This window comes from Hakea prostrata, chromosome 2, assembly GCF_041222555.1.
Source record: "Hakea prostrata isolate BN-2017 chromosome 2, UWA_Hpros_2, whole genome shotgun sequence".
Classification (NCBI taxonomy): Eukaryota; Viridiplantae; Streptophyta; class Magnoliopsida; order Proteales; family Proteaceae; genus Hakea; species Hakea prostrata.
Genome location: NC_142601.1, coordinates 40,557,587 through 40,558,727, shown reverse-complemented (window position 1 = coordinate 40,558,727; position 1,141 = coordinate 40,557,587). Strand labels below are relative to the sequence as shown.

Here is a 1,141-nt window from a genome sequence, read left to right as displayed (position 1 = left end):
GACTCCACTTGACTTAGAGTTAGAAGAGACTTTGGCCAACCTTAGAAGGCAAGGAACCATGGCAAACTATGAGCCTCCAATGAGGCCCTTGAGTGAGCATTTCATTCCTACGATATATACTCCGGTTTCTTGTATTAAGTTGCCTGACATAGAGGCGGCTCAATATGAGATCAAATCTAGTGTGATTCAAATGCTACCATCTTTTTATGGACTCGCCAATGAAGAGCCTTATAAGCACTTAGATAAGTTTTTAGAGGTGTCCTCCATGCTTAAAATTCAAAACCTCTCAGTTTATGCTTTAAGGTTACTTCTTTTCCCATTCTCCCTTAAAGATAAAGCTAAGCATTGGCTTCATTTTTTGGACAATGTTAAAATTTCTACTTTAGCAGAAATGCAATAGGAGTTCCTTAAAAAGTTCTTCCCCATTGGCCATACCAATAGCATTTGGAGAGTGATAACGAGTTTCTCCCAACAAGAAGGAGAAAATTTTCATGAGGCCCGGGAAAGACTAAAAGAATTACTTAGAAAGTGCCCCCACCATGCTATTTCTAATTGGAAATTGGTTCAATGCTTTTATGATGGCCTTAGAGACCGACATAGGCAAATGGTTGATTTTTCTTGTGGTGGGACTTTCATGCACAAGAATGAGAATGAGGCATGGGAATTTTTGAGATCCTTAGTGAAAACTCCCAACACCATGCTTCAGCAGCTAGGACTGAGATTCCATCCATTGGGCAACCAAAGATAAGTGGTCTCTATGAGATCAATTCTACCATTGAGATGAGCACTAAGGTTGAATTGCTATCAAATAAATTGGACCATCTCTTATCATTAGGACAACAAACTCCATCTCCACTTCCTACAAGTTTCTCTCCACCTAATCGGATTGAAGCATGTGCTTTATGTTTTAGCCTATCCCATCATGTCACTCATTGCTATTTGGCTACACAATACCCTGAGTTTGTTAAGGAGCATACACATTTGGCCCAAGGAGTCTCTAAATTGGGCAAAGATCCATATTCCAATACCTACAACCTCGGATGGCGAAACCACCCCAATTTTTCATGGCAAAACTCAATGCCCAATCCCTCTAATCAAATACCTTATAGGCCATCTCCATTTAATATGCACCAAAATGCCT

At 40.1% G+C, this 1,141-nt stretch overlaps 1 non-coding gene across 1 annotated transcript; it reads right to left on the bottom strand.

Moving 5' to 3' along the window:
• Positions 1 to 439: 439 nt before the first annotated feature.
• Positions 440 to 544, bottom strand: LOC149024354 (small nucleolar RNA R71). The gene has a single exon (XR_016171920.1). It is a non-coding gene; the product is annotated as a small nucleolar RNA R71 (small nucleolar RNA).
• Between the last annotated feature and the right edge of the window lie 597 nt (positions 545 to 1,141).